Source organism: Bidens hawaiensis, unplaced genomic scaffold (assembly GCF_021521415.1).
Source record: "Bidens hawaiensis isolate Kalapana, Puna unplaced genomic scaffold, B.hawaiensis_p1.1 tig00003356_1, whole genome shotgun sequence".
Taxonomy (NCBI): Eukaryota; Viridiplantae; Streptophyta; class Magnoliopsida; order Asterales; family Asteraceae; genus Bidens; species Bidens hawaiensis.
The window spans coordinates 2385332-2393697 of record NW_027491185.1 but is presented as its reverse complement, the minus strand read 5'-3'; positions in this window follow the sequence as shown (position 1 = coordinate 2393697).

The following is an 8366-nucleotide window of genomic DNA, read 5'->3' as shown; positions in this document are numbered from 1 at the left end:
AGAATTAAAGTAATGGTTTTAGAAAAGTAAGTTTACTCGAAATCGGGTCTCGGTATTGTATTCATTAGTTTTACTTAACCTTTGTTAAGTAAATATTTGGGTAATGTTGCAATATTGCAAGATCCTTTGTTAGATAGATACCAAAAAGAGATTTTACGAGTGTTCGGATTTGTCGGTTCGAGTCTTGATAATTGGTCAAGCTCAAATCCAAGATTCCAAAGTAATTAATTTTATGAGATAACTCAATGAAATCAAAAGAAACTAAACCAAGTGTGTAGTTCAATTAAGGAGAACCTCGACGTCCGTTAAGTGAGTTTTTGGTTTTGTCGGTCCAAACTTGTTATGAGATCAAGTTGGATCCGACATGCCAAGTATTTTGAGAAAATAATTAAAATTACTTTATAATATAGTTTTAGAGAAAAATACGAGATTCGGTGGCCCGAAACACAACTAGTGTGTCTTAAGCGAGTGAACTCGGTTTAGTTCGGTCTTGGTTCGGTCCTTGACTCGGAATAAGACCGAGGATGATTACCACATACCGAATACCATAGAACTCGTTAGAAAAAACTTAGAAATGACAATACTCAAGTCTTACATACAATATGTTAACAATAAAGTATTTAAATAAAAGTTCGGTTTTCGTTCGGCTTTTGACTCGGGATGAAACCGAGAATGGTGGCCACATACGCAATACCATAGAAATCAATTAAATTATGTGAAAACTAAAGTAATTAGAAACTAAACAACATTAGTAAGCGTGCATAAATTAAAGTGTTTAACAAGGACTATAATAATCCTCCATTAAGCCTTGCCTAGCAATACACCTAAACCGACATGGCCGGAGAAGGGAAAGCCAAGGAAACAAGGGGAGTATGTTTACAAGTTATAATAACAAGCTTTAATTAACAAGATTTAGTTAGAAACCAAGACTAGCATTTGTTTGTCCTTGAAGAGTCAAACTATCAAGAACTTGAAGAATGGAATACTTGGATCTTAGATTGAGAGAGTTTGGAGAAGAAAGAGCAAACCAAAATGGGTGCATGGGACTTGTTTTTATAGTGGAAAAAGTATAGTTTACTCATAAGGGGTATACTTGCATTTCATTGGTTAAAAATGGTCAAACAATGCACAAAACAACAAGAGGTGTTTGACACCATTAGTCCTTTAAGTTTGTTTTAAGTCGTTTTCAGCCATAAAGAGGTGTTTTAATGTACCGAAAAGGATGTTTGGTTCATCCGACATTTTTGTAACATAAACGAACATAAAACCCAATTTTATTAATAACGAAGGATCCGAAAGACCAAAACGGGTCGGGTTTCCAATACAAAAACATATAAAATTTAAACCGAAAGTGATGAATGTCAAAGCTAATCCGGACAACTTACCGGAAAAGTCATCGATCGATTCAAAGTCATTCATCCATAATAGATCAAACTCCGGGTCTAACATTTTCAATTGAACTTCTCTAACTCTTCCATCTCCGACAAGAGAGTCTTGATCATATCCCGCATCTTTTTGATGGTTTCTTAATCACCAACTTGCATGATCAACGACTTGGGCACCGACTGATACAACCACATCGTGAGATCGTTTTTCCCTAGATCGGCCGAACCCGGATCTATGACTACCCATACTTCGTGAATATGAAGAATGGTCCTCATACGTAGAAACCAAACGTTATAGTTTGTGGGTGAAAGCATTAGCCATTGAACAGATTATGACCTGGATTCTTTACCCTTCGGTGGCAGAACATTGTCTCACATCGATCTCCTTTTACGTTAATACTTTAACGGTATGCCCTAATCTATTATACAACCCAGCTTCCAACAAAACTCTTGTTCGATCAATTTCTTTATCAATAAACTTGACGATGGCTCGAATCTTGTCCACCAAATTACCATTGATTGACCCTAATCGATCAAATCAATAGAGGTGGGGAAGGCTCCTTGTTTGGTTGCGGAGACGATGACTCCTTCAACTGTGATGGTGATCAAATCTCGTTTAATTGCTTCTTCTTTTCGAGGATCTAATACCAATTCAAGGATTGAATCCATATAAGAAACATGAACAAGAATAACAAACACACAATATAAAGTAAAACTCATTTTTAATATACCAGGGAAACATAACTCAAAAACTTTAATATAATAACTTTAGATTAAAACCTACTTGGTTGTAATCCATATATAGAGAAACTTTAAAGTGGTACGCAAGAAAAATTAATTAACCCTAATTATCACATAACGGTCCACCACCCCTTCTTAGATAATTGTGTGTAACATTTTAAATATTATAATGTTAAATTATAATATTAAATAAAGATTTCGTTAAGTCGTCGTGTGTTAAATAATTATTTTAATATTAAATAAAGAAAGCCGCGTTAAGTTATCGGGTGTTAACATTTAACTAATATTAAAAATAGAAAAGATCATGCACTTAAAATGGATTAAGATGGTGGGATGAGCTTAGGTCCATGGGCCTTAAGGAGTGTATATGTACTCCCTTAAGCCATCCTAAATCTACCCTAAATCTCATTCCATCCTTTCCATAATCTCTACACACACTCAAGAACATACACATACCTCCCTTACTAAATATAAATGGCCGTGAGAGCGAGAAACGAGATCCGAGACCAAAATCAAGCCAAATATAGTTAGATCTTCAATATACGAGAAAGATACAAGATTCAAAGTTCATAAACAAGCTAACCGAGACCAAACGAACCCGGAAAGGTATGTTTTCGATATTAAAGTTTACGTTTTTATAAACGTTTAGCTTTGAAACTTGAAACAATAGTAGATCGGGTCTAAACGAACATTAAAGTTTAAAACTTGATGATAGAATGGAACTTAATGTAAGGCCCCGAACCCGGTAGCCCTACTTTAGCGTCGGATTTACTCATAAACACAGTTCGTACAAATCAGAGTTCATTAAAACTTTCGCGGAATATAAAAACTTTCATAAAACATTTCATAACAAAACACGTCTTGTCTTAAAACATCATTTTGTCTTTCAAAATAATCGAAACATTTAACTTAAACGTCTTGAGTCTTCCGATGCCAGCCTCTTATTCAGTGCCACGTGTCTCCTCAAGCGAGCTGCCTCATCCTACTCACCTGCGTGCATACTAAAAGTCAGCTACGCTGAGTGAGTTCTAGTTAATCGTACGCCATACAATACAACACATACATACATATCCGAAGATACATATCCATACTTCACTAGTTACCCTTCTGTTCTACATACATACTTGCTACCATACATACATACATATCTACAATCACTAACCTCAGTCTACCGAGAGTACGTTCATAGTCCGCCGTCTATAACTGTACTCACGATCGTGAACACGTAAAAGGTCCGCAGTCCTTACCTATGTTCATCATTCATGGTACGTACAAGGTCCGCGGTCCATCCCTATACCATCATACATCCACAACACGTACAAGGTCCACGGTCCTTCCCTATGTTGCAACCTAACTCATAGCACGTACGAGGTCCGCAGTCCTCCCCTATGCTAAAGCACGTATAAGGTCCACAGTCCTTTCCTGTGCTGACGCCTATCTACATTACGTATAAGGTCCGCATTCCTTATCTACGTTACGTATAAGGTCCGCCGTCCTTATCTACGTTGGCGTCTATCTCCTATAACACGTATAAGGCCCACGTCCCTATCTACGTTTACATATATCATCTACATCACATATAAGGCTCGCAGTCCTTAACTACGCCATCACCTGCCAAGTCTATGTCCAACAGAAGTTAGAGGGATTTGCCATCCTAACTTACTATGTCGAACGTAGAACTCACATACCATTCGTGTACCTGTATACACATACTTCACATATACAATAATTACATTATAGCATAAGAACACTCTAGGCGTTCTCTACATCCTTCATTTAACAACCATACCCCTTGTCGTTACGTGCAATATCCGAAGATCGTTCACGCCCCGACAAGTATTCATTTGTAATATTCATACATCTTCGATATATAATATTCGTACCTTTATTTTTAACCTGACAGTACGCGCAATATCCGAAGATCGTTCGCGTACCGACAAGCAATCATTCATATCCATCACATATATCACATATGGCATACACTTATCACTTAGGATAAATGTATTAACAACACATCGAGTATGCACACAGCCCCGAAAACATAACAAGGAATAGGGCTAGAAACTCACCTGAACTCTGCCTCTTCCTCTGATAGTTGTAAATCCCTTCTTTAACTGTGCTCGGCTGACTGTATAAGTTACACGTATCAATACTCGCCTGATGGCCTAGTATTAGCTTACTTTTACTTATCGTTTTAATATATTCTCTAATCGAACTTGACTTTAGGCGAAGTTAAACCTTAGGCGAACTTAGCTTAGGCGAAGTTGTCATCAGGCGAACTTGGCTTTAGGCGAAGTTGTCATCAGGCGAACTTGGCTTTAGGCGAAGTTGTCATCAGGCGAACTTAGCTTTAGGCGAAGTTGTCATCAGGCGAACTTGGCTTTAGGCGAAGTTGTCATCAGGCGAAGTTGTCATCAGGCGAACTTGGCTTTAGGCGAAGTTGTCATTAGGCGAACTTGGCTTTAGGCGAAGTTGTCATCATGCGAACTTAGCTTGCAGGCGAAGTTCATCAGGCGAACTTAGCTTGCAGGCGAAGTTGTCGTCTGCAGCTACTGTTTGTTCTTAAATCCCTTAATCACCTTCGTTTTTTAACCAAATAACTCAATTTAGGTACCCACGGGATTGTCTGACCAGCGCCTACAAACCCCAACCATCAAATCGACCTAACATCGATGTTTAAAGGGTGCGATTTAGGCATATAGGTAACGGGTTCTTTTTATCAATCGATTAACCCATCAAATCATAACCATTTTCAGTAAGATTAGCTTTGTTGGACTCGTTTTTACCATACAAACTCAGATCTATCATCTCTCAAATCAACCCGAACCTACACGAATGATTTCTAACTATAAACGTACCTTGAATGAGTCGAACTACGAACACGGTTAAGCCTTGATGTTGTTTTGGTCCGTCACAACGTTCCAGCACCAACAAGGTCGGGTTTTCGCCTTCGGATCTTGGTTCGGGTCGTGTGTGTTTTGGGTGTGTGTGTATGGAATATGTGAGAATGAAGATTAAATGGTGGTTAATGGTATTTATATTTAGGGATCATGGGCTTAAGCCCATGGACTCTCCTTCCTTCTTTCATAACCCAAGTCCATAACCCATATCCATTACCCAACACTAGCCCGACCCATACCAACTCCTACTCTATTTATTTATTTCCTGATAACCCGAGTAAACTTTCCCTCTATTATTAAGTAATATAATTAATATCATTTTGGAAATTTCGGGATGTTACACTTAACGAACTCATAACTATGAATGGCTCGTTTAAATGAACCCCAGATCTAGTTGAACGTTTAAAGCTTAAAGGTTTGAACTTTATAATATTTTGGGTTGAGTTTCGAGCCGAGGTCGGCGAAGGAAATGAATACGAGCCAAGACGAGAACAAAGGATTGGAACGAGTGGTTATAAACCGTGATCCATGAGTTCCTACCTTCGCTACAATGCGTAAATATGTATATGAGTTCACTTACAGGACCTCAAACTCGCATACATTATACTTAAGCAAATATAGACTCGTTTACATTTAGATGGACATCCCAATGACAATCGCATACACATACTTAGAAAAAATAATATATACACAGACACTGGATTACACGTGACTCGCATACAAATTGAACCCATATCCTTAAAATCGCATACAAAGGACCTCGATTACAATTGAACTCATACAAATCTGAAAGTCGCTCAAAATCATACATCGATTACATTGAAGATCGATTACAATTTAACTTGCATACAAGTCTAACGATTACAAAGAAAACCGTATACAACGAGTTCGATTACACCGAACTCGAACACATTAAACTCGATTACAATACATACACAGACGCATACAATTACAATATATATATATACATGTTCGCATACATCTGTAAGACCCAATTACAAGTAGAATCGATTACATGGTGAAGCAACATACAAGACTCTATTAAATTACCTGGTCGCACAAAATACCCATTTCGATTACAATTACTGTAACTCACATACAATTCAGTCCGATTACATTGTAATCGACCTCCTATAGAACTCGATTACAATATAGGATGTCAAGCAGGGAATCGATTACATGTGTATATGGTTGATTACAAGGAGGATCGGTTACAATGAATTTCCCTTATAATCAGTTGACTCCATCATTATCAATTACATCGTAATCGATTCAGCGGAAGGGGGCTCGATCACTGAAGAAGAAGGACGGCCTAATGTTTGGTTAACTTAAGGAGGGGTTGGGCCTTATAAGTCTACATACACACGGCCCAATTTCTAGCCAGGCCCGATTACAAGCCCGAGTCCTACTACACTTCTTACACTCAATCACACCGTTGCTTAAACACTTAGAATATATAAACTCGATTACAAAATAGATAGACAAGCTCGTTTACAATGTTTTGGGTTATTTATAATATGATTAACAATAATAAAGACCCGATCACAATAGGACTCGAATGTATAAGTACCCGTGAGTTAGATATGTGTATATAAATATACGCATACGCATACCCACGTCATTATACGTCAAAAGGATAATCTAGGGTGTTAAGCTAAAATATTAAAGAAAGAAAAATGAATATTAAATAATTAAAAGCCGTATACCTTGGATATATATAAAATAATCTAAGTATAATATAATCTAATACAATGCCCATAGATTACTCCAGACCTGGCTCGAATATTAATACATGTACCCTATATACAGTTAGCAGGGCACAATTAAAGAAAGGATTAGCGATAAATGGAGAAAGAAACAGGATCGAGGTGAGTTTCTAGCCCCATTTACTTGTTATGTTTTCGGGGCTGTGTGCATACTCGATGTGTTTATTAATACATTTATCCTAAGTGATAAATGTAAGCCTTACGTGATTATGTGAAAAGTATGAATGATTACTTGTCGGTACGTGAACGATATTCGGATATTGCACGTATTGTCGAGTTGTAATGTTATGTTAAATAATGATATGATATGTATGATATATGAATGAATGTAAACGATGTATGGTTGTATGGTAACGAAGAGGGAATCGAACCCTACTAATACTCGAGGAAAGAGGGACCGAGCCCAAATAATACTCGAGGAATGAGGGACCCAGCCCTAATAATACTCGAGGAAGGAGGGACCCAGCCCTAATAATACTCGAGGAAAGAGGGACCGATCCCTAATAATACTCGAGGAAAGTAGGGCGTAATGCTCTTTATAACGTAAGAAATGTAGATAAGTAAGAATGAGATAAAGATATGAAAGTATGAATGCAAGTATGTAAGTATGTATGTATTGTATGTTATGTGATTAACTAGAACTCACTCAGCGTAGCTGACTTTTAGTGTGCACGCAGGTGAGTAGGATGAGGGAGCTCGCTTGAGGGGAACATGTGGCATTGAATAATAGGCTGGCATCAGATGACTATGACGTTTATGTTTAATGTTTGATTATTTTGAAAGACAAGATGGTGTTTTAAGACAAGTTATGGATCGTTATGTAATATTTTATGAAAGTTTTTATATTCCGCGAATGTTTTATTTAACTCTGATGATTAGAACTATGGTAATGAGTAAATCCAACGTCCAAATATGAGGTACCGGTAACGGTGTCTTACAAATTGGTATCAGAGCAAAGTTCGAGAGATTTAAGCATCCTACATGCTTAGACTCGAACAGAGAATGGGATTGAAGTAAAAAGATGCCAGTTCAAGAGTGCCATGTATCACTCAAGCAAGCTCAGTAAAGGTAAAGTGTATGGTTAAATAATAAATGTTAATGTTATCTTGATTGATATGGATAGGATTTCTTGCTTATTTGACTGTTTAACTGTTTAAGATTAGAATCGGCACAAATAGATTCATAAAGGGAAGTGTATAGGATACGAAAAGTAACGTGATCAGCTAATCACAACTGGCCAGTGTTATTACCTGTTAGCCTTACTATCCTTGTACTAAATAGGTCCTTGAGTGATGAAGTTTGTGTTTTCCCTTTTAGAATACGATGGCTGGAATATGAGGAAACGTGAGAACTGGAGACATTGTGAGAGCTGGAGGTAGCACTGGACGTCATGGCAGGCCTCGTCGTGTCCAAAGACCTTCGGTCGAAACAGCTTCCAACACCGGAGATGAAGGAAGTGCAGCTGGAGGAAACCCGAACAATAATGAAGGGGTTCAACTGGATCCCGTAATTCAAGCAGCTATTGTTCAAGTTGTGGCCACTACTGTGAAGAACCTGACTCCCGAAGGAACTGC